Source organism: Rhinolophus sinicus, linkage group LG14 (assembly GCF_036562045.2).
Source record: "Rhinolophus sinicus isolate RSC01 linkage group LG14, ASM3656204v1, whole genome shotgun sequence".
NCBI classification, from domain to species: domain Eukaryota; kingdom Metazoa; phylum Chordata; class Mammalia; order Chiroptera; family Rhinolophidae; genus Rhinolophus; species Rhinolophus sinicus.
Genome location: NC_133763.1, coordinates 18336510 through 18362362, shown reverse-complemented (window position 1 = coordinate 18362362; position 25853 = coordinate 18336510).

Sequence of the window (25853 nt, the reverse complement as noted above, 5' to 3'; positions counted from 1 at the left end):
ACAACCTGCAAAATCTAGGAGCGGTTTCTCTCTCTCTGTCTCTCTCTGTCTCTCTCTGTCTCTCTCTCTTCTCTCTCTCTCTCTGTCTCTCTCTCTCTCTCTCTCTCTTTCTTTCTGCCTCTCCCTCTTCTCTCTCTTCCTCTCTCCACATGACAAAGAATATCAACTTGTAAAAAATATTTTTGAAAAATAAGCAAATAACTACAGCTATAGCAAACAACAAAAATAAACTCTAAGGAAGGTGAAGCATCTGATTTCCATGTTTACAACATTATAATATTCAAAACGTCCAGTTGTCAATCTAAAATTATGGAGCATGCAAAAAAAAAAATAAATAAATAAGAAAGTGTGGCCCTTTCATAGAAGAAATGAATAGAAACTGTCCCTGAGGAAGCACATGCATTGAACTTACTAGAGAAAGAGTTTAAATCAACTGTTTTATATACTCATATCATCCGGGAGCTAAAGAAAACCAAGGAAAAATACCTAAGGAAACTAGAAGAACAAAATAGAAATAAATAAATAAATAAATAAGAATTATTTTTAAAAAAACAAATTCTGAAGCTGAATGTACAATAACTAAAATGAAAAATTCATTATAGAGTTTCAATAGGAGATTGAAGCAGGCAGAAGAAAGTCAACAAACTTAAAGATAGGTCAATTAAAATCATCCAGCTTGAAATGTACAAAGACTGAAAAAAAAACTTAACAGAAACTAAGGGACCTGTGGGACACCATCAAGAATACCAGCATATGCAACATGGGAATTCCAGAGGGAAAGGAAAGAGAAAAAGGTGAAGAAAGAATATTGAAGAAATAGTGGCCCAAAACTTCCCAATTTTAAAATGATGATATGAATCCCCACATTCTAGAAGCTCAACAAACTCAAGAGATAAATAATACTCATTTGTTATGGATTGAGTTGGTCAAAAGGGGTGTTACAACTTGATGTGTCCAAAAGACTCTCCTCGTCAATATTCAGATCGTCTCAAGTATGTGCCCACCATGGAATTATAAGGATGGTGACCATCTATCTAAGAATGAAAAGGCTTGAGATTTTGGGGAAAAAATCCTATATCCCATCCACTTAAATCCTTCTATTGTTGAGGCATTTCAGACGTTTAAACTCTAGTTAGGTTAGGAGCTCAAGTAGTTTGACTGAAGAGACACTGATTTCCTCACTTACAGAGAACTTCTTTGGAGATTCCTCTTCTGAATCTCCATCTACCTTCAGCAAAGGGAAGAAGATCCCAGACAATGGGCTTTTTATATTACTGTGCCATAAATCTCTACGACCATCAGTGTATGGAAAAGATGAACATAAATTTAAATAAAGTGCTCAGATTAAAAGTGGTAATTGTTCTCTTCCATTGACTACAGTACAATCCAGAGAGCATTTTGCCTTCTGATTCACCCTTTAAGAAGGAGCTATGTAAAGTGTTCAGGGGATTCTAACTGTATAATTAGGGTCATGAAAGATTATGGCAACCATCTTATATGTGGGATATTTTACAAATATATTTAGTTTGGGAAACTGAGGTGATTCTTGGCAACTATATTCAAATATTTCCACAGTTAAGTTAAATCAAGAACACACTTATGCTTTGTTTCATTTGTTTATGCAATAGGTAGAAATATAGAGAGAGTTCTAATTTACAGGGAGGTAAATTTTAATTCAGTTCTGACAATTAGAACTCTGAGGTTGATAAAAGAAAGAAAAGAGAAAAAAGAAAAGAATTTCCTATTTTTATGAAAAAAACAAGCAGTTATTCATTCATTCATCAAACATTTATTCACTCAGTGCATACGTAGTATGTGCTAAGCACGGCACTAGATGCAATGGATTCAGTGGTGATGAATCAGTGACAACTATCCTCATCTGTCAGTGCTGAAATACTCAGGCATTTTAAACTAGAATTACAAGTACACAGGAAGCCTACTTACATTTTCACCAAAATTGTGTGTGTGTGTGTGTGTGTGTGTGTGGTGTGTGTGTGTGTAACTATGTGTATATTTGGGGAGGGGAAACAAAACCATACCTCATCAGATTCTTACAAAGCATCAATCATTTAGATGAGTTTTCCAAGTTCCCTTCTAATTTTAACATTCTGAATTTAATATTATGAAATATCATAGGCAATATTCCACTATCCTTCCCCTCACCACTTTCTAAAATTAGTCTTAGGTACTGACTAATATTCAAATTTTACTTTAATTGTAAGGATGGAATGCACTCATTTGAATTGTGACAATGTCATTGACATGGTAAATTAACCAGTCAGAGCTTGAAAAGGACTGGAAGAGATGTTTTCTTATGTTTCTATTACTTGAAATGTTAAAATTAGAGAAGCCTTTGAGGTAATGCTGAGCAGGAGGTTATTACCCATCTGTATATTTGAATGAAAAAACATATATGGTTAAATGCATGTGGGCGCATATGTGTGTGTATAAATCTGTAAGAATACATTTTGCAATATAAAAATTTCAGCCTAAAAATATAAAGGAATGGAAAATTTGCAATTCAAAGAAGACCACTATGTCTAGAAAATCAAAATTTGTAGGGTTATCTCCCTGGAAAGCAAGGGTGAAAAAGGAAAGATAATTGCATTGCAATTCAAGTTCCAAAGCACAAAACTCTATCTAGAAAATCACAGTCATCATGTGCATGAATAAAAATTTGCTATTGCTTGGAGACTGTGATTAAAAAAATAAAGTAATATCAGGGAGAATATTGAAGCTGACAGTCCAAATGCAGGAAAAAGTTAACTGATTCTTCTAACCTCTTAGGAGATAGCATCAAGGTTGAAAATGTGTTCCTTTGGTTACTTTTCCGAGAGAAAATAGAAAAGGGAAAGATTCTGGGGGAATATAACTTTAAGGGAGCCATGGAAATAAGCACTGGCCGATGTCTCTTGGGTCTAAAACCAATCAAGTCTGGCTTAATAAGAAACAGGCTTTAGAAAAATGTAATATTCTATCCACATTTTTTTTTTTTCTGGCCATGAGACATCTGTGTTTTTGCTATGAACAAATGCTTTTGTTATTTTAATCTAATAAGAGAAGTGGTAGAAAAGTGAGGGTGCCTAGAAAGGAAAGGGCATGATCCCGATATATATGCTGTTATCAGACCATCATCATTCAATTTGCAAAGATATAAGCAACTAGAGAGAAATGAGAACATAAACCTGAGGTATATTTATAGGAAAACAAAGGGTTTAATGTCTCCTAATGTTCCTTTCTTGGGCCCACAATGACTCCATATCAAACCACGGCATGGAGAAGATCAGATTCCAGCATTTAGCAATACATGTATCAAGGACTTTACAGCTCAATAAAGAAATCACAAAAAAAGGAGATGTTAACACATTGGCACGCCACTGTCATGTTTTGTGTGCACTAAGATAAACAAGACAATATATGGGTGGTGGTTAAATCAATTTACATATACTAGGCTAATTCCCTGTATGATGCTGGGCAAGGTGCCTACATTTTCTGAGACTCTTTTCCTTCTGCAACATGATGATGTATGTGCTTCAATCCTGCATTTCATGAAGTGCTTTCCCAGATGACCTTTACAGTGTAGAAGAATAAACCAGGTGTGTGGGGATGGGAAAATGAAAACATGTAAAAATGCAAATTTCTGTGTTCTATTCCAGACTTGACATACTGGGATCATTGGGGTGAGCCTAAGAAACTGCATTTTAACAAATCCCTCAGGTAATTCCCTCAGGTAACACCAAGGTATGAGAACCAGTAATATAGTAATAACACCTCCCACCCCTTCCATATCTACTTTTTTAGAATTACAACTCTCATTTTTAGTCCTTGCAGAGTGGCCAGTCCTTTTCAAAGTGAAGGCAGAGGCCATTTAAATGGCAGTGCTTGTTTGAATGAATTTCCCCCATCTCCTGAGTTCTATTTTTCACAGTTCCACAGCCTCGGCTCTACTTATTCTATTATGTTCTGTCTAATAATGTATGTCATTATCCAATGTCCATCAGAGAGAGGATATATTTGATTGGGGGCTGTTGATCATTTTAGCAATGGATGAGTGTCCAGCAAAGACCAGTTTGGCCTTCAGGGTGTGAAGAACTGTTTTATAAAGAAGTCTTACTGACACAAGGGAAATTTAAACTTGGTGGGATATTTATCAGTCTATTAACTCTTCAGTCAGTTTGAATTCTGGTAAAATGTGTGGACAATTTGTTACATCCTTTGTGTACCTTCTCATGGATAAAGGATCCACCAGACCAGAGGTTTCCTTTCCTACTGTTTAATCACTATTGCATCAACAAATATTTGCTGTTGTGTTTTATTGCTAAACCTGGTTTTTATTTTATAGTTTACAAAATCACTATTAAATTGGACCCGCATGGCCAACACTGTTTTAAATAACTTTATATTGCCCAATTTCTATAATAGTTGCCCAATAAAGATTTGTCCCTTCTTCCCGTCCTTAGCAATCACATGCTAGATTCTGCCCAATTCTCAGCTGGATTATTGTAGAAGTTCCATAACTAAATCCTGCCAATCTCATTATGTTTCGGAACAAATATATCTTGCTAATGTATGTCTTTGTTCAACTACCTTCAATGATATCACCAATCAAATTACATCTAACCTCCTTATCTGGAATACAAAACTCTCCATAGGCATGTCCCAACATACTTGCCTAGTTATTTTAGAGAAGTTGACCTCTGGAAAACAAGGAGTGTGTTCTGTGGCTAACCAAGGTGTGCTCTAGGGAGGGTTTGACAGAGTTTGGCACGATGGGTGGGTGATGCTTGGGAAAGTTAGTGTGGCCTCGAGGAAGAGAGAAGATTTGCTTCTCTTTCCTGTCATCTCATTACCCAGCTTCATACCTGTGGAAAATTCCCTTAACCACATGGCTCCTGCATTTCTTTGCCTTTAAAAGGTAGGTAAATATGACAGACCCCAATCTTCTCAAAAGGATTGTTAACAAGGTAAGTTACACTGTCATTTCAAAAGTGCTCTGTAGCAAAAGATACTGAATTTAATACTTTCTAGAGTCCCCAAATACATGTGATTTGCAAATATTTTCTTCCAGTCTGCAGCTTGTCTTTTCAACCTCTTAATAGAGTCTTTCACAGAGCAAAATTTTCCGTTTGACAAGGTCCAATTTATCAATTTTTCCTTTTATAGATCATGCTTTTTGTGTCATGTCTAAAAACTCTTTGTCTAGCCTTAAATTTTAGAGATTTTTCTCCTATTGCTTTTTCCTACAAGATTTATAATTTCATATCTAAATCTAATTTATAATTACATATTTAAGTGGTCTACTTTGAGTTAATATTTGTATAAAACATGAGGTTTAGGTTCAGATTAACTTTTTTTTTTTTGGTATAAATGTCCAGTGGCTTCCTCATCATTTCTTAAAAAGGCTACCATTCCTCTCTGGAATTTCCTTGTGTCTTTGTTAAAAATCAGTTGTGTAGGGATCTATTTCTGGGTTATCTATTCTGTTGGGATTCACCCATTGGTCAGTTACTCCTCCATTACTACACTCTCTTAATTACTGTGGCTCTATAGTAAGCCTCAATATCAAGTGTAGTGATTTCTTCCAGTTTTGCTTTTCAAACTTGTTTTAGCTACTCCCATTATTTTGCCTTTCTATATAAATTGTAGAGGAATCTTTTTATGTCTATAAAAATCTTGTTTGGAATATTATAGAAATTGTGTTAAACTGTATATCAATTTAGGAAAGATTCACATTTTTATTAGCCTTCTAATCTACGAACATGGTATGTATCTCCAGTTTTCTTTGAGTATTTTTATTATTGTTTTATAGTAATCAGAGTTCTGTCCAGATTTTCTTAGGTTTCCACTTAAATATTTCATTTTTGCAATTGTAAATAGTATTTTATTTTTTATTTCAGTGCTCACATACTCATTGAGAGTACATAGAAATGCAATTGACTTTTTTGTGTTAATCTTGTATCCTATGACCTTGCTGAAGTTACTTATTAGTTCAAAGAATAATTTTTTGTTGATTCTTAGGGATTTTTCTAATGTACCATAGACAATTATGTCTTCTGTAAATAGGGATAGTCTTATTTCTTCTTTTCCAGTTTATATGCCTTTTATTTATTTTTCTTGCTTTGTTGCATGCAAAGGCTAGAATTTCAGTATTAAATTAAATAAGAGTAATGAGAGTGGACAGTCTTTCACCACTAAGTATGATGTCAGCTATAAGTTTTGTAGATGCATTTTATCAATTTGAGGTAGTTTTCCCTTATTCCTAACTTATAGAGAGTTCACGGGTTTTGGATTTTGTCAAATTATTTTTCTGCATCAATTAATACAATTTCATTTTTCTTTTCTAGCCTGTTGAGATAGTGGATTACGTTGATTGATTTTTCAAATGTTGAATCAATCTGCATAAATGAAATATATCATACTTGATCATTGTCCAAAATTTTCATACATTGTTGGGTTCTGTTTGGTAATATTTTGTTGGGGATTTTAACATCTAAATTCATGAGCAATATTGATTTGCAATTTTTTTTTTCACTCTTTGTTTTCAGTACCAAGGTTATATTGTCCTCATAAAATGCGTTGTCCTCTTCTGTTATCTGGAAGAGATTATACAGAATTTTTGTTAATTATTCTTTAAATGTTTGGTGGAATTTTCTAGTAAAGGTGTATGGAACTGAGGGTTTTGGGGAGAGATTTTTAATTATGAAGTTAATTTCTTATGGCTATGGCAATTCAGGTTATCTATTCATTTTAATTGTTTTGGTAGTTTGTGATTTTTAAGAAATTGGTCAATTTCTTTTAAGTTGTTCAATTTATGAGAATAAAATTATTCATAATATTCCCTTGCTAACATTTTAGTGTTGCAAGATTTGTATTAATGTTTTCTTTTTCACTCTTGATATTGATGATGCACACCTTCTCTCTTTTTACCTTTATCAGTGTAATTAGAGGCTTATGAATTTTACTGATTTTTTTTAAAGAACCAGCTTTTGGTCTCATTGATTTTTTCTATTGTTTTTCTGTTTCCAGTTTCACTGATTTAGCATCATTCCCCAATTCTTGGCATATTGTATATTAATTTTCATTTAGTTCTGTGAATTTTTTTTTTTACCTCCTTTGAGATTTCCATAGATTGTTTAGAAATGTTATTTTAATTTCTATATGTTTGAAGATTTTCCTGTTGTCTTTCAGTTATTTATTTCTACTTGGATTCCATTATGGTCAGATAACATACTATGCATTATTTTAAATACAGTGGTGCCTTGATTTTCTAACGTAATCTATTCCAGAAGACCGTTGGAGTTCTGAAACAACCAGCCAACAGCTAGGCCTCCGGATCTTGGACTCAGTGGAAGCCGCATGACATGTTCGCCTTCCGAGGCGTCTTAGAAAACTGAAACATTTACTTCCGGGTTTATGGCTTTTGTGAACCGAAATGTTCGTCAACGGAGACATTCAAAAACCAAGGTACTAGTATATTTTAAATTTGTGGAGATTTGCTTATAACCTAGGATATGGTCTATCTTGGTGAATGCTTCCTTGGCACTTGAAAAAAATGTTTATTTTGCAATAATTGGGAAGAATGTCCTAAAGATAGTAATTAGATTCTGCTTTTGCTCAGTTCATCTATGTCTTTGCTAATTTTCTGTCTTATAGCTCCTAAGGTCGCTGATAGTTGGATGTCCAAGTTTCCAACTATGATTGATTTGTCTACTTCTCCTTTCAGCTCTAATAGTTTTTTGTTTCATGTGTTTTGATGCTCTGTTGTTTGGCATATGCACATTTAGGATTGCTATATCTTCTTGGTAAATTCAACCTCTTATTATTACAAAATGGTCTTCTCTGCCTATGGTAATATTCTTTGCCCTGAAGTCTACTTTATCTGATATTACTATAGCTACCCTGCTTTTTAAAAAATTAGTTATTATAATTTTTCTATTCTTTTACTTTCTAGCTACCGATTCCATCATGCTAGAAGTGAGTTTCTTGTCAACAGGACAGTGATAGTAATATTTTTCAATTCACTCTGCCAATTGCTGCATTCTAATCAGTGAATTTAGACCAAATGCATTTTAATTAATTATTATTTTTTTAGGACTTAAGTATGTTAATTATTATTTGTTTTCTGTTCATGTTCTCTGTTTCTCACATCTCGGTTTGTGTTTTCTTACCTTCCTAAGGGTTATTTAAATAGTTTAAAAATTCCATCTCATTTTATTTATAGTGTTTTAAGTATATTATTTTGTATAGTTTACTTACTGGTTGCTCAAGATTTTAAAATGTATGCATGCAACTTATCACATTCCACTGATATCTGGTATCTATGTCTTACCACTTCAAGTGAAATATTGAAAACTTCCTACGATTTAGGTCCCTAGATCTTCCCAACTTTTAAAATATAATTGTCTCTAGTATTCCTTTTACATACATTGAGCACCAGATATTATAACTTTTCTTCAGTTACCAGACATGATTTAAAAACTCTTGGGGAGAAGAATAATCTTGAAATAATCATATATGCCCTATTTTTACTTATTTCATTTTTTTCTTTCCTTTCTGAAGTTCTATTCCTTCTTATGCTATTATTTTCCTTCTTTCAGAAAGCTCCCTTTATCCATTTTAAGTAATTATCATAATTTCATCATCTGAGTACATTTTTATTTCCTATTCTTTGGTATTAAATTTATTGGGGTGACATTAGTTAGTAAAATTATATAGGTTTCAAGTATACAGTTCTATAACACATCATCTACATTTTGCATTGTGTGTTCACCACCCAAAGTCAATTCTCCTCCTGTCACCATATATTTGGCCCCCTTTCCCTCTTCTACCACCCCCCTCCTCATTACCCTCTAGTAACCACTAAACTGTTGCCTGTGTCCATGAATTTTTGTTTGTTTGTTTGCTGCTTTCAGTTTTATATCCCACATATGAGCAAAATCATGGTTCTCAACTTTTTCTGTCTGACTTTTATGCTTAGCATGATAATCTCAAGATCCATCCATGGCAAATGGCAGTATTTCATCTTTCCTTATGGCAGAGTAGTATTCCATTGTATATATGTACTACTTCTTTATCAAGTCATCTTTCGAAGGACACTTTGGTTGTTTCCATGTGTTGGCTACCATGAATAAGGCTACAAAGAACAAAAGGGAACGTATTTCTTATTCATTACTGAAGGAAAATTTTGTTGAATTTATAATTCACATTCACAGTCTTTTTCTTTCAGCACCTGAAAAATGTGCCACTTCCTTCTTCACTCCATCATTTCAGATAAGAAATCCACTGTCATTCAAATTGATGTTCCCCTGTAAATAATGCATCATTTCTCTCTGGTTGCTCTTAATATTTTTTTTCTTTGTCTTTAATTTCAGAAGTTTAATTATGGTGTTATAAATGTAGATAATTTTGTTCTCATTCCACAGATGCTTGAGTCACTATTCATGTTTTTTTAAGTCTATTTTCCCTCCTTTGTTCTGATTAAGTAAATTCTATTGATCTCTCCTCAAGTTTACTGGTTTTATTTTCTATCATCTCAGCTCTACTATTGAACCTTCTACCCAGTCTTTTATTTGAGTTATTGTATTTTTCAGTTCTATAATTTATAGTTGCTTCTTATATTTATAATTTCTATATCTTTTCTAAGGTTTCCTGCTTTTAGTTCCTAGTTATTCGCTGCTGATTTTTTTTATTTTTATTATGGCTGCTCTTATTTCTTTGTCACATAATTCCAATATCTGATTTACCTCAATGTTAGCTTCTGTTGATTGTCTTTTTTCACTTAAGTTGTAATTTTCCTGGTTCTACATATGACAAGTGATTTTTGTTTGTATCTCATACATTTTAAATTTTATGTTCTTTGACACTTAATCCTATTTAATTCTTCTGTTTCAGTAGGCAGTCACAATACTTAGGCTCTGGCAGCCCTCTCTAGCTCTATGATATCATCACTGTGGGCAGATCAGGTCTTCTGATGTCAACAAAAGTGGGGTTGCATTAGGAGGGCCCTCATGCATTCTGCTTTAGCCAGTGTTGTGAGTGAATTGGGCCATTACTATCACTTGGTATGGGTCTGCCACCAAGTCCCTAATGGGCTTCCACTTTCCTGATCACTTGGCCAGAGATAAAGTGATTCTTGTGTTCTTTCTTTCTTTATTCTGTCTATGCCTGTTGGTTACAGGTCGCAAGGCTCTCCTTAGTCCAGCATGTATGAGAGATAAAAATTAAGACCATGTATCTCAACACATTTATTCACATTCTAAGGAACTAAGTCAATCCATTTTCTTCTTTCCGCATTTCATAGTTCTTTTATAATTGTCTAGTAAATTATACCAAGAGTATGGAATTGTATTTAGAGTGGGTATCAAGGAAAAGTAGTTTTATGCCATTTCTTTCCTTGTATCTATTCTTTATTCTCAAGTTCATAACCATATTAGTAAAATTCCTTTCGAAAAAGCCACTACACAAAAAAGTGAGTCATTTTTAAACAACAGAAAAAAGTTACACCCAAAACTTCAGTAAATGGAAATGTACATAATATCAAATAAGTATGTTTTATATGTTTAAGGGAATAAAAGCTAGCATATAAATCATCAAATAATAACAAGATACTATTTTTAAAAACTAAAATTTGAACATCTAGAATAATATATTGCATATATAAAACAATAATGATCATAATGCCTTATTTGAGGATATAAAATGGAAATAAATATTAGATAATAATTACTTATAGGTTGTAGCAATAGTATACCAAGAAAAAATTATAATTTTCAAATTAAATTCTCAATGACTTGGTTAGACACTATATTAGAATTAGAACTACCTGAAAAAATAATTAGTGAACTGAAAAATAAAACTGAAAAACTTTCCCAGAATATAGCACAAGGAGACAAAGAAATAAGCATTATGGGAAAAAGTTTCTATCTTGGAGGATTGAACAAGAATATATAACATACAAATAAATGGAATTCCAGAAAAGCCTAATAGTGATAACAGAGGGGAAAAAATATTTCAATTAAGAACATGAATCATTACATTCAGGAATCCCAAAGAAATTCCAAACATAAGGGATAAAAAACAAAATTCACTCTAGAAAGATCACAATAAAATTATAGAACACCAAAACAAAAATATCTTAAAAGCAGCCCTAATTAAAAGAGAATTTACATTTTTTAAAAAACATCCCTTAGATTGAGTATGGACTCTTCAAAAGAAACAGTAAAAAAAAAAAAAAAAAAGGAACCAGTAAAACTGTCAAAATTCAACTTTATACCTAGCTAAATTCTCACTTGAGAATGATAACTAAATAAAGACATTTTAGAAAACGAGTTTACTACCAACAGTCTCTCATTAATGGAAATTCTAAAATATGTACTTAAAGAAAAAATAAAACTCAAACAGAAAGATGAAGATGCAAGAAAGAAATAATTGCTAAACAATTGGCTGGATAGAAAAATATATTGAATATATAAAATATTAATAATCATAATGCCTTGTTTTAATTATGTAAAAATGGAAATAAATACTATATAATAATTACTTATAGGTGGTAGCAATAGCATACCAAGATTAAGGCAGTAAAAATGGGAGCAGTTCATCTATGCTGGCTATACTTGCAATGCATAAGTGATTAAAATAGGTGTGTAGTGATATCTCATTGTGATTTTACTTTACTTTTCCTATTGATTAGTGATGTTAAACATCTATTCATCTGTTCATTTGCCATCTGTATATCTACTTTGCTGAAATGTATGGTCATGTATTTTGCCTTTTTCTGGTTGTATTGTTTGTTTGGATTTTCTTTTTTTTAACTGTAGAGTTTTGAGAATTCTTTATATTCTTTATTCAAGTCTTTTGTTGTAAATGTTGTTGTAAAATATTTTTTACCAGTCTGTAATTTATCTTTTCATCCTTTTCACAAAGTATACAACTCAGTAGTAAATAGAAACAAACCATTTATATACACAGACTTTGGATGGATCTCAAGGGAAATATGCAAAATGAAAAACAACCTATATCACCCTATATCAACCTATATCAAATTACTAACCAATGTCACCCTAATAAAATTAATACAGATTAAAAACACACTGTCTTCATCTTCACTTGAAATCTTCACATGGACTTCTCCCCTTCTTTGTGTCTCATCTCCCTCTCATTCTCTGATAAGAATACCAGACATTTAGGGCCCACCCTAAATCCAGAGTGGTCTCATCTCAAGATCCTTAACTTAATTACATCTATATACAAAGATCCTATTTCCAAATGAGATCACATTCATAGGTTCTGGGTGTGAGGACTTGGACACCATTTAAAAATTAATTATAGGGCTGGCCTGGTGGCTCAGGTGGTTGGAGTGCCATGTTCCTAATGCCAAGGTCGCCAGTTCAATTCCCACATGGGCCAGTGAGCTGCACCCTCTACAGCTGAGACTGTGAACAACAGCTCTCCCTGGAGCTGGGCTGCTGTGTGCTGCCATGGGCTGCCACGGGCTGTTGTGAGTGACTTACGGACAACTGGCAACCAACTGCCTGGGGCGGGTGGAGCACAAGGGCTCATAATACCAGCATGGTATTACGCTGTGTCCTACACAACTAGACTGAGAAACAACAGCTTGAACCGGAGGGGGGAGGGAGAGGCAGAAGAAAGGGAGAAAAAATTAATTATAGACATCATGTGTCTTTACTCCTAAATATTTCAGCATGTATTTCTTAAAAACAAAAACAATTTTTTACATCACAACAGTAACATAGTATAATTCAGGAAATAAGGAATATAAAATCCATATTCAAATTTTACTAATTGTCCAATGATGTCCTTTGTAACAATATTTGTCTTTTTTTCACTTGATATATGATCAAATCCAGGGTCATGCATTGTATTAATTTCATGTGTCATTGGTTTCTTTTAATCTGGAACAGTTTCTTGGTCTTTCCTTATATTTCATGATATAAATATTATTTTATAAATTTTGAGTTTGCTCTATTAGATACAAATATTTAAATTATTTTATCATCTTGATGCATTGCACTATGTATAATTATGTAGTTTCTCTATCCTTAATAATGTTTTTTTTGTCTAAAAAGCTATTTTGTCTGACATTAATATATGTACATCAGCTTTCTTTTAGCTACTATTTGCTTCATATATACTTTTCCATTCTTTTATTTTTAACATTTTTATATCCTATGTCAGTGTGTCTCTTTCACCCATTCATAAAATTGTTATCATCACCATTATTATCAGCAGCTGTAGTAGCAGCATTATCGCTACATATAGACAATATTTGCTGAATTTTAAAACATCTTTATTATTTGGTACGCTCAGAATGATGTTTGAAAATTTCAGACTGTCCCTCTAATAACATTTTTCTTTTTAAAATACTTGCTTTAGAAAAAAACAACTTAATGGTGATGATGTTGAGTTTAAGATGTTAAACAAAGGATTCCTCTCAGAGGGAGGCTGCAGCAGAGAAAATACAGGCTTTAGGGCTAGACAGACTTGGATTCAAATCTTGACTTTGTCTCTAACTAACTATGCGACCTTAAACAGGGTCCTAAATTTGTGAATCAGGTTTTGTATCTGGTAAATAATGCTCAGGTAGGACAATTATCAAGAATAAAATAAGACAATGTTTGTCTCTAGTACAGAGTAAGAACTCACAAAGTATTATTTCTGTCCCTCTTATGATCTAATACTTCACTTCTTTCTTATCAGATTTTTTTGGTCTCTTGTCTGCTGCTGCTCACTAAGACATTTTATTTTTAAATTTTTTGATAACTATTTATTTAAAGATAGAGAGAGTGAACAACTATAAATAAGTGATTGTTACTAGGATTGCTATAAATATGATAGCACAAAAATTCAAACCTTTGCTATTAAACTACAATTAATTTTAATATAAATAATTTATTTTAACAACTGTAAATATAAAATGCAAAATTCTAATATGAAATAGGCAGTAGCTAAAGACTAAACATAAGTTCTGTTCATAAACAGGAAGAATTATTTGTTTGGTCAATGTAAGCTTTTCTACATTTTAACTAAAATCATCCACCTTCATTATATTCATTAGAGCCTGTCAATACATGATAGCATTTTAATTTTTCTTCCTGGCATTCAAAGCAGAGATTCAGACTAGATCAATATTCACTTATTATCATCTGTAGTCAGTGTATAATGTCTTACTTGAGCTGATAAATAATTATCTTTTATAATAGATATGAAAGAGAATTAAAATTTGTGGTTTTGTGAATTCCTTTCTACAGATGATAGCCATAGTTGATATGACATATCTCTACATATAAGCAGTGTAATTTACGTCATTGAACTTGTATATTTCTAAGTATGTGTATGCATACACACACATTCATCTCAGAAATAGGGAGTGCATAAAGAGAAAATCTTACATATTCGGATAACCTTGATTGTTGTTTATATGTGTGAGTTGAAGAAGTAAGCTTTTTCCCCAGTCAGAATGGCTATCATCAACGAGACAAATAGTAACAAGTGTTGGAGAGGCTGTGGAGAAAAAGGAACCCTCATACACTGTTGGTGGGAATGCAGACTGGTGCAGCCGTTATGGAAGGCAGTGTGGAGATGCCTCAAAAAATTACGAATAGAATTACCATATGACCCAGCAATCCCTCTCCTGGGTATCTACCCCAAAAATCTGAAAACATTCATACATAAAGACACGTGTGCTCCAATGTTCATTGCAGCTTTGTTTACGGTGGCCAAGACATGGAAACAACCAAAATGTCCTTCGATAGATGCATGGATAAAGAAGTTGTGGTATATATATACACAATGGAATACTATTCGGCGGTAAGAAAAGATGATATAGGAACATTTGTGACAACACGGATGGATCTCGAGAGTGTAATGCTGAGCGAAATAAGTCAGACAGAAAAAGCAGAGAACCATGTGATTTCACTGATATGTGGTATATAAACCAAAAACAACAAAGAACAAGACAAACAAATGAGAAACAGAAACTCATAGACACAGACAATAGTTTAGTGGTTACCAGAGGATAAGGGGGGTGGGGGGTTGGAGATGAGGGTAAGGGGGATCAAATATATGGTAATGGAAGGAGAACTGACTCTGGGTGGTGAACACACAATGGGATTTATAGATGATGTAATACAGAATTATACAGCTGAAATCTATGTAATTTTACTAACAATTGTCACCCCAATAAATTAAAAAAAAAAATCCTAAAAAAAAAAAAAAAAGAAGTAAGTTTTTCAAAGTGATTTGTAAGCTAAATACTTATTACACACTAGAATCACCACAGGATGGGTGTTCATATCATGAGAAGCCCATGGCCACATAAAATTACTAAGGAAACCACAGTCAGTGACTTTTTCATTGTCACTACATGCATTGTATGACAGAATATTTAAACTGCTGTTTTTCTTATTTTATGCATATGTGTCTATTTTTATGCTAATATCATACTATTTTGATTACTATAGTTTTGTAATATAGTTTGAAATCAGGAAGCATGCTACCTCCAGCTTTGTTCTTCTTTCTCAAGTTTGCTTTGGCTCTTCAACTGCTCTTTAATTAATACCAATTACTGCACTTAATAATGCTGCTGTTAGAATTCATACCATGAAGTCACCTTACCTTCTTCCTTTACTCAGGGTCCTCAGTAGGACACAGTGTAGTGTTGAGAACCAAGTACCTAAATATCACATCAATGCCAAACAATTACAAGCAACACTCATTAAAAATACAGATTCCTAAAGCCCCACCCTAGAGATTCTGATTCAGTCTGTCTTTGGTTGGGCCAAAGAATCTAATTAATAAGTCCCTCGGTGATTTTTAGGCAATAATGTGTACTTTTTTTATGTTTTTGTATTTATATAGGTAGGTCAGTAAGTTCATTTGCATTTATATATTTTTGCCAAGCAAATAGATTTGAATATAAGAGCTAAATATTAATATACATATGTAGACTCAACCACATTTCCTGGTTATGAACTTGGACTTTAGTCTTATTCTAGTTCTTTAGAGTAGTCTTAGTTTAGGGTTAAATCCTGGCTTCCTACTTCCAAGCTATGTGACATTGAGCCTAATCTTCTCTGCCTAATTTTCCCCTACATCTCATCATTAGAATGGAGATGATAACAATAGTGTTATCATCGACGGTCTTAATAGCAATGTCTACTCCAGAGGACTTTTATGATGATTCTATGGCATTTATGGGATAATTAACCTCATTTGTGTAGGTACCTGGCACACGTTTAATACTCAACAAATAGTTGTTAATATTATCATATGCTTGTTTACATTAAAAAAACATATTTCTAAAAACCATGTGATATCACTTAACCAAAGAAATTCAGCCTGAGGCTGTGTCCTCTTGATTCTTCTCACACCTGAAATGTGATGGCAAAGACAGAGATCAGTATCTATTATGGCAGAGTACCTTAGGAGTCACCAAACTCCAGGGTTACATACTGCAAATGTACGTTTGACCAATTCTGTGGCTATGCATTATATTTTCAGGAAACTAACACTGGTATATAAACTAGGATACTGACTCATTCATTTATCAGAACATACACACTGTTAGACTATTGATGTTGACCAACACTACTGCTCCTTCAAATTATTGGGGCATTAAAATTGTAAAGCCCAAAGTTACTTTATAGCCATTGTTATTAATTATTGGCTCTGGAAAAAATCGATCAACTCTTTCTGCTTTATGAAAGTGAATTTCTCTAAGGACGTCACGATTCATCTCTTCCAAATAGAGCCTCACCTTGAACACTGCATGATAAACACCAGCAATATTTGCTCTCTGGGTCCCTACATTGTAGACCTGTGGAGAACAGCTTTTACGGAATACTCAAACACAATTATCACCCTCACTGTCCAGCGGTTAATATGACACTTTTTCAGACACATTTTGATATAATTATCTTATCTGGAACATATTTTTTAAGACTAAAGGTAAAGTTTCAGTTACCCTCAGCTAAGAGCTTTTTAATATTTTTTCATAATTTTGTGTTTGTGGATATATATACATATATATATATATATATATATATATATATATATATATATATATATATATCACAAAATTTGCCCTTCTCTGAAAACTATGATGTGGTGTATCTTTTCATGTGTTTATATTCTTTAGAGAAATGTCTATTCTGATTTTTCACCCATTTAAAAAAATTGAATAGCCCTTATTTTTAGAGCAATTTTAGGTTCACAGCAAAACTGAGAGGCAGTTACAGAGATTTCCCACGTATACCCTACCCCCACATATACACACCCTCCCCTCTAGCACCAGAGTAGTACATTTGTTACAACCAATGAACCTACATTGACACATCATTATCACTGAAAGTCAAGAGATTTCCCTGTTTTTAAATTAGGTTATTTGTCTTTTCATTATTGAGTTATAAGAGTTCTTTATACACTCTAAATACAAGTCCCTCAGCAAATATATGATTTGCTAATAATTTATCCCATTCTGTTAGTTGTATATTCATTTTCTTGATGATCTCTGAAGCGCAAAAGTTTTACATTTTGATGAAGTCTAGATTATCTATTTTTTTTCTTGCTTATGCTTTTTCTGTAATATCTAAGAATCAGTCCTGTGCTATATCCAAGTCATGACGAGTTACTCCTATGTTTTGTTCTAAGACTTTTATAGTTTTCAGCCTACAATTAGGTCTTTAATTCATTGTTTTGCATGTGGCTCCTCAGTTGTTCCATAACCATTTGTTGAACAGACTTATCTTCTCCATTGAATGGTCTTGACACCCTTGTCAAAAATCAGCTGACCAGAGACACCTAGTTTTATTATTAGATTCTCAATCTATTTTATTGATCTATATGTCTATTTTATTTTCAGGTTGTTCATTGAAAGTGTAGACAAATATATTTGATTTTTTATATTGATATTGTATCCTGCAACCTCACTGAACTGTTTATTAGTTCTCATAGATTTTTTTAATTATAATTTTCATCTTTTTTACTTTTGTTCTCATAGTTTTTAGAGGATTCTTTAGGATTTTTTTGTATATAAGATCATGTTATCTATGAATGCAGATAGCTTTACTTCTTTCTTTCCAATCTATAGCTTTTCTTGTTCTTTCTATTTGCCCTGACTAGAATCTCCAGCACAATGTTGAAATAAAAGCAATCATCCTCCTCTTGTTCATGATTTTAGGGGAAAATTATTCAATGTTTCAGCATTAAGTATGATATTAACTGTCAATTTTTCATAGGTGCTCTTTACCAGGTTGAGGAAGTTCTCTTCTATTTTTAGTTTATTTAGTGTTTTTATCATGGAAAGGGTTGAATTTTGTTGACTGCTCTTTCTTTGTCTATTAAAATAATCATATGATTTTAAAATTTTTGCTCTATTGATAACATTACATTAATTTTTAGATGTGAAACAAACCTTGCATGCTTGGGATAAATCCCACACTTGATTACGGTGTAAAATTTTTTTATATATGCTGCTGAATTCCATTTAATAGTATCTTGTTGAGGATTTTGGCATCCATTTTCATGAGATATTGTTATTTTCTTTCCTTGTGATGACTTTGGTTTTGGTATCAGAGTAATACTGGCATATAAAATAAGTTGGGAAGTGGTCTTTGCTATTTTTTGGAGTTCAATAAGAATTGTCATTTCTTTGTGGAAATGTCTGTTAGGTTCCTTGCCCATTGTTAGTGGGGTTATTTGTTTTTTTGTTATTGCATTGTATGAGTACTTCTTATATTTTGTAATTAACCTCTTATCAGATATATGGTGTGCAAATATTTTTTCCCATCCCAACTCTAGTTGCTGAGTGCTTGGGGGATGGAGTCAGGCAGGACCTAAGGTCTTCTTGGCTTGCCTTTTCTAGTAGGGAACCACTGGTTCACAAGCCAGTGCAAAGGCAGTCATGGTCCAGGTAGTCTCAGTAGCTCCCCAACCCCCCAAAATAGAGTCTCCATTTAATGAGTAATGACTGGGAAGAGAAAGGGAGTCCCTCACCTCTCAACAGCACCTATCCAGAACTCAGCCTCTGGGACACACAGTTCGTGGCAAGATGAGAAATGCAGTTTTCATGCTCCTCTTACTAGGAACCCCTCCTACTAAGAACTGAAGGGAGAGGGAGCCCTGTGATCTTGACTGCTGGGAGAGGGGAAGGAGGGACTGGTTATGGTTGAAATATCAGACTCTCGCTTTTCCTACGGATCCTGTATAGCTTTTCTTGAGTAGATATTTCTTTATTTGTATGCCCTGAAGACCATTTCCAGAGGCTTTAAATGGTTGGTTTTAAAAAAAATAATTTTCACCAGTTTCAGCGGGAATCAGGTCCAAAGCATCTCACATTGCCATGCTAGGAGTCAACTCTTCATTATATTATATTTAACATTTCAAATTATTGGTATGGTTTCTGTATCCCAATTAAAACTGGTGATTTTATAGAAATTAGATGACATTTAACTCAGATGCCTATGTATGTTCTTCAGACGGAAATAATCATGCATGTATTTTTAATAAAAGATTACAGAGAATGCTGATAGTGATTTTTAAAAGTAATATAGCGTATATATTGTGTTTCCTTGAAAATATTCAGATTGCTTCTTTTCTACTCTGTTGTACAGATCAACACTGCTTCAGGTGCCAACAAAAGTTAATAAGTGAGACTAAGTAACACTAGAGAAACACTGTAAAACATGCCCCTTAAGGAGATTGACCTTATATTAAATTATATACTTGCTATGGGATACAAAGACGCTAGCAAGCAAGCAAAAAGAAAGTATTAGAACAAGTCAAAATGTGTCAGAAGATAAAATTAATTCAGTTTGAAGTCTTTTCATGTAAATTGTACATCATGGTAACACAGACCTTATAAATTAAATTAAAGCTATAGACATGTTTTAATGAGAGATCAAATGTAAGAATCTTATAAAAACTTCACATTGAAATTTGGCAAATGAAATACTCTAAATATTAAGAATTTAGTCCAATGATAAATTGTCTTTTGTATTCCTGCTTTCTGTTGAGTAATTAGTACAATTTTTAGCTTGAAATACCTACATACAATTGCATCTTAAACATAGTATAAAGTCTTCCATTATAGTGCCAATGAGTGAGAAATAAGACAAAAGGAGGCTAAGCAATTTTCCTATTTTTCTCACAGTAAGTTATTTTAAGGCACTTTTAAGGAAACGAAATCACAAAGAGATGAGAATATCTCAGGGTCAAGGTTAAAGGTTCTCAGAAAATTTGAAGGGAACAAAGAATAAGAATGTGAGAGGTGGGTCAAAAACTTTAGATGACCCTATGAATATTTTAAGGTCATAAGTAATTTTCAGGAGATCAGAATTTTTGTCTGAAAGACATTTAATTTATAGCTAAAATAATAAGTGGGATCTCTACTTTTCAGTTTTGCTATGCCTTATTCATCATTTGTGAAGCACTAGTGAGTAATTTTGCTCAGATGTTTTGCTAAAACTTTTGGCTGTCACTCAACTCTAAAACTGCAAGAATTGACATTTTTATGAAATGATCCCCTGAAACTGCTGAGTTTTAAACTGAGGTTTTAATATGAGGAGATACAAGCTTTAGTTTCATAATGAAACTCAAGCAGCTCAGTTTAGTCCAAGTTTCACATGAACATAAAACCCAAAGACTAATGAAAACAATCACTAAACTTGATACATTAAATCCAAAGTCATAACCCTGCTTTACTATCATGGCTATATCAATAGCACGCTTTTAATCTTATCATTGAAATCCAAATATGTGGAATGATGTGTTAAAAAATCACAACAGGTCAGAGCCAAACTGTCCATTATCAGAATCATGTTTCTCTTCATGTCCAAACCATAATTAAATCCCAGATATGAACTTGTGCGTTTATCCACTCAGCAAACATTGAGTGTCTACTATGTGTCGGGCTCTGTGATGTGTTCTGGGCATACAAAGTTGAGTAGGGAGTTACTTCTCTTCAAAGAGCTAAAGTGGGAGAAATGATCACACTATGTGATTAAGTGTTAGGCTTTTAGAATGAAATGAGAATAAAAGGGGAGCATATCAACCACACAGATCAACATAGGGTTGAGGAGGAGAAAATGTTTCCTAAGGGGGGTGGCACTGAACACAGTTTGAGGAAATAACAGTAGGGAAGTAGGCAGAGGGAAGACAAGGGATTCAGGCAGATATTTCAGGCAGAAATAGCAGGAAAAATGTAGTTAGGTATATATTACAGAAGCCTATGGCACGATGGTAGAAGATGCAGCTAGAAAAGTGGAGATAGGCCAGTTGGTGGAAGGCCTTGTATACTAAACTCAAGATTTAAATCCTGCTTTGATGTCTCAGAGAAAAATAATAAAGAAATTGGAGTGGAGTAGTGACATGATTATATTGGATTTTCAAAAGATGCCTCTGACAGCAACGTGGGAGGTAGAGGGAGGAGGGTGAGAATGGAGGCAAGCGACAGTTAGGATGCTATTGTAGCAACACGAGTGGGAAGGCACTTAGATAGGAACCAATATAGCGACAAGGAGCAGATGAATATGAAAATATTAAGAAACAGAGATCAGGACTTGGCAGCTAATTGGGTGGGAGGAGAAATAATCCAGGATGCTAAGACAACCATTTTGGGTCCAGGGAGCAGGTGAAAGGGAACATAAAAGGAGGAACAAATTTAGAAAATGAGGACATTCATTGAATCATGAAGGGTATGATTTACCTATGAAACTTTAAGTGGAAATATCCACTTGGCAAGTAGTTGTGCAGTTCTAGAGCCCTAGAGAAGGTTTGCAGATTTGTATTCAGGTGTCACGAGACTACCTGATACGTGAAACCATGCAACCATCCTTCTGGTGAGTTCCCTACTTAGGGAGTATAGACCTAGAAGAGAAGCAAACTGAAGTGTAAAGAACAAAGATATTTGGTGGGCAAGTGAACAAGGAGGAAACACAGGTGTGTCTGGGTGCATGGACACAGCAGAGAGAGAGAGAGAGAGAGAGAGAGAGAGAGAGAGAGAACTGAGAAGGAGCAGCCAGAGAGTAAGATGGAGAACCAGGAGTCAATGAAGCAGAAGAAAGTTTTACAAAGGGAACGGAGAAAGTGTTTCATTCATTCATTCATTCATTCATTCATTCATTCATTCATTCACTCATTCAGCAATGCACTCATTGTGGACCTGGTGTGAGCCAGCACATTCCAGCAGCAGGAGCACCGCGTGTACAGGACAGAAACTCCTTGTCCTCATGGTGCTCTCAAATCACACTTGGCATGAGCCTCCTGGAGCACTGCTAGTTCAGGGTAAATAAGGGATACTGTGTTTACCTGGCTCCTTTGACTGAAAAAGAACCTCCACAGCCTAGCATCAGAAAAGAATGTAAAAAGTTGTTTAACACTCACTCAATATAAAACTCTAAATTCATGGATGATGAGTTAAGTTGTATCCCTGAGCCCATTCAAGTTTCACTCACCATCTTGATGGATGAATGGATAAAGAAGTTGTGAATAGATAGATAGATAGATAGATAGATAGATATGTATACACATTTTAAGAAAGGAAAAAAACTGTTATTAAAATTGTAATGCTCAATATATACCTAAAAAACAAAAGAAGAATCCATGTGCATACATTTTTTTGGCACCCCAGCATGCACACACATACACAAACACACACACACACACACACACACACACACACACACACACAATGGAATATTATTCAGCCATAAAAACCAAGGAAATTCTACCATTTGCAACAACATGGATGGACCCTGAAAGCATTATGCTAAGTGAAATAAGTCAGACAGGAAGGCAAATTCTGTATGATCTCACTTATATGTGGAATTTAAAAGAAAGCAAAACAAAACACTAAACTCATAGAAAAAGAGGTGGAGGGTGGGGAGAGAGGGAATTGGAGGAATGTGGTCAAAAGGTACAACCTTCCAGTTGTAAGATAAAAGGTCCTAGGGATAATGTACAACATGATGTTCTATGATATACAGGAAAGTTGTTAAGAGAGTAAATCCTAAGAGTTGTCATCACAAGGAGAATTTTTTTTCCTTTTTCCTTTTTTATTGTATCTACATGAGAAGAAGGATGTTAGCTGAAACTATTGCAATCATTTCACAGTAAATATAGATCAAATCATCACACTGTGTGCCTTAAACTTATACAGTGATGTATGTCAATTATTTCTCAATAAAACTGGAGAAAAAATAAAAGAATTTAAATTCTTATCCAAGGTTCATTAATGTACAAATACATCATAAGAAATTATTATTGCACATGAGTTTCTGGTACTTTTGCCTGAAAAGAGAATATTGTGTTATACTTTTTTTTTTACCATTACTTTTAGCTTTAATGAAAAGCAAAAAATTTAAAGGAAATTAAAAACTCAAAAATGAAAGAGAAATCTAGATTAGACATTATTACCCTGATTTTTGCTTAGATATTTAATTCTCTGGAATTCATTTAACTTTGATATTAAGATAAAAAACTTACAATGAATTTGATTCAAAATCATCTACTTCTTTTTTAAAGTATATGAAGTACCAGATGGTGTAAAGATTAGAACTAACTTAGCCATGTATATACTCTGCCTTATGGGCCAATAACAAGACCTTTATGATATGTACTTCTTCATGCAATTATTGGAGTTTAGCTCTATTTTGTGTGTAATGTTTTGTTAATATAACATTAACATTGTCTTAAAAATTATATTCCTTTTATTTTAATATTTTGCCTTCTTCTTCTCCCTTTCCCCCTCTCAACCTTCAACCCAGAACTTAGGAGCCAAGTTGCTTTTTCCTCCTGAGATATATTTGCCCTACACATGAAAGTGATTGAGCAGAAGAGGGTCTGCATGACACATTCTGAAATAGTAGCATTTCAGAGCACCTTTCCAGTTGTCACTGTCTGTACCCTCCAGAAGTATGGTTTCAATTTTGTTCTTGAAATATGAGTCAAGCTATGTTACCAACACATATTTTTCCTTGTCAAAACATTTCACTTATTCTGTACTCTGTAGACACTTTACAGGTTGCATCTTTTCCCTAGTCTTATTGAAACAGTATCTTCTTGCTCTTTGAGTTCATTTTTCATTAGGGGAGGCAGTATCAGATTCTGTGCCCAATAAACAGAAGCATCTGGTCTAAGGATGTGTCATCAATGTGGAGTGTCACCCCCTGGTAATGAACAGCAGTCAAATACCACTTAGGAAAGGTGAAAATGTCAGCTACTTTGCCTTCCTGCCTATGCTTTTGTAGTCATTAGTGATCTGTCCCTCACCCCCCACCCAGGAATTAATCAAGCATGTAATATGCAGAGTAGAAACAACTTGAAGCAATAATTCAGTGAACTGTAACTTAATCATTCTTTCCTGTTTCATCAAAGTTTCATGAATTCACAGATCTGGGATTCAAAGTCCCACTAGACATTTTTCATGTCTCAAGTGGGACATCAAGGAGGTACCTACAGTGCCCTTAGCTTTAGTGTTCTGGATTTCACAAAATTTTACCAAAAATTTAAGCAATTCTCTAAAGTTAAATATTTTTCTTTCAGTTTTATATTCCACATATGAGTGAAATCATACAGTTCTTGACTTTTTCCATCTGACTTATTTCGCTTAGCATGATATTCTCAAGATCCAACTATGTGGTCCCAAATGGCAGTATTTCAACAAACAAGACAAACAAATAAAACTCATAGACACAGACAACACTATGGTGGTTACCAGACAGAAAGGGGGGCAGGGGGAGGGGAAAAGGGTAAAGGCTGTCAAATGTATGGTGATGGAAGGAGATTTGACTTTGGGTGGTGAACACAAAATGCATTGTACACATGGTGTGTTACAGAATTATACACTTGAAACCTATATAATTTTATTAACCAATGTCACCCCAATAAATTTAATACAACTTTTAAAAGTTTAGAGGTAGTGATGTGTTTTTTTTTTAAATCAAGCAAAATGATTACAGCAAAATGTCAAGACACCATACTGGCTTTATTAGCAAAACTACTGTTTTCTAGTGTTACTCTCACCAAAGTAAACCTTTCCTTTAAGACTGATCCCTTTAAGCAGAAAAGGTGCTAGGTCTCATTGCTTTTAAAAATGCCTACTATTTCCAGTAAAATAAAATTGTTCATCATTTACAAAATGTAAATATAACCAAGAAGGACACAAAGACAGTGAATGAATTTTGATATCAAGTATAAACTAAACAATAAATCTGACATAGTTTATAAGGAAATTTAGCCAGAGTAATATCAGAGGAAGAAAATAAAGTGTAATAAATAATAAAAGCACCATCTTACTTTTACATTTACATCGAATTTTGTAGCATAAAGATGATTATATCAGAAGTAAATCACCAAGCGTTGACCTAAGAGTAACAGCCACAGAGTGACCACTATGCCATTTAAAACAGGTGCTGAAAACATGTGAGTCAAAACTGTGTTTGACACAAAGAGCATACATAAAGAACGTGGAATTTGACTCAAACAGCTTTCACTTTTGGTAAATACCATTGGATCTCGGAGGCCAGAAGGTTGTTACTAAAGGTTTCCTGAGGTTTGTTATGGACTTTCTCAGCTTAAAATGTTAGTTTCCTTGAAAAGGCACTGTGTCAACTACTGAACAAACCACACGTTTATCAACATTGATGATGTGTATTTATGTATAGGTGAGGGAGAGAACTGAGACAGGAAAGAGGAGGGAAGAATGTGGTATCCATAACAAATTCCTTCCAGCTTTAAGCCCAAAATAATGTAAGAGGAGATCATCAGCAAAATATGAAGAGCAATAATCTTTTTTAAAAATGAAAAAGAAACCAAGGGAAAAATAAACGGAAAGAAAA